Here is a 1,298-nt window from a genome sequence, read left to right on the forward strand (position 1 = left end):
CCCCCCCGGCAGCTCCCCCAGTTATATACTAAGCATGACGGGCTAGTTTGGGTCACCTACTTTGCCTATGCCCCCTCTCAGCTTCTTGTGAAAATTAACCCTATCCCAGCCGAACCCAGGCAACCATGTCTCAATTTTTACTGTGGCTCCTATATGCCTTGGAAAAGCTACAGGTGTTGGCCTGCTAAGAATTTACTCCTTATGGGAAGGCTTCGGGCTATCACATAGCTGAAAAAAACCTTTTCCACCTTGTATTGATCTGCCTAGGGACTACTTCTCTGCCCACAACCAGTTTCTGGCTGCCATGGCCAGCAGTCATTCTTTTGGTCAGGACAGCTAAGAGTAATTTTTAAGGTGCTGGAATATATGCTGCTGCTCTGCTGTTAAGAACTGAGTAGGCATATGTACCTGACAGCTTGGATTTTGACAGGTCAATTATTTGCAGATTTATGCATCTGTAGAGTTAGCGGGTGAAACTTCCCCTCGAGCTGACCCTGTAACACTGCTGTTTGTACGGTGGGGTTGGTGCACCACATTCCATGGCAGTGGGAGTCAGGGGCGTTGCTTACACGTAGGCGAAGGCAGGGGGACTGTGCCCATCACAGGGAAGGCCAAACCTGCCATGTAGCCTCCTTTAATAACAGGAGGAGACAAATGGGCCAGAAACAAATGTATTAAACCCCAACAAAGAACTAGTTCTTTCAGTTGGCAACAGTAATAGCTTGAGAAAGAACCTTTTTTACTCTGAATAATAAAACTGCTTTTCCCCTTCCCCCAAATTTATGCTCTTTTTGATTGGGGAAGCTGAATGTTCTGGTAGAAGTAGTAGTGTTGGCATCTGCTGAAGTCAGGAGATAAACCTTTCCTCAGGTACCATTTGTATTGCCTGCAGCCGGAATTTCACTCCAGGTCAGGTTTGACACAGTGTGTTGTCTGATGGCTCTTTATGTGTTGTTTATTTATCCAATTTATGCTGACCTCCCATCTCCTGTCGCCACAGCTGCCAGGCTCAATGCTGAAAACGCTCTTTAGAGATCATGGGTATCCGAGCAGCCGGGCATCATGAATCTATTTTCAAACGCAGTTTTCAAACACAGCACCGATGAACACCTTTCCAAACCTGTGGGGAAGGTTCGGGTGCTGAGTATCCTCTTTCTGGGAAGGTGTTGTTTATCCTCTTTCTGGGAAGGCGAACGCAGCCGCGGCGAGCAGGAGAGGCTTTGGAAAAGTTACTCTGAGCCGACGGGAGCGCGGACGATGTTCCCCTGATGCCCGCACGCGCTCAGCCCCCTCGGCCG

The sequence above is a fragment of the Pterocles gutturalis genome, unplaced genomic scaffold, assembly GCF_000699245.1.
Source record: "Pterocles gutturalis isolate BGI_N339 unplaced genomic scaffold, ASM69924v1 scaffold5287, whole genome shotgun sequence".
Classification (NCBI taxonomy): domain Eukaryota; kingdom Metazoa; phylum Chordata; class Aves; order Pterocliformes; family Pteroclidae; genus Pterocles; species Pterocles gutturalis.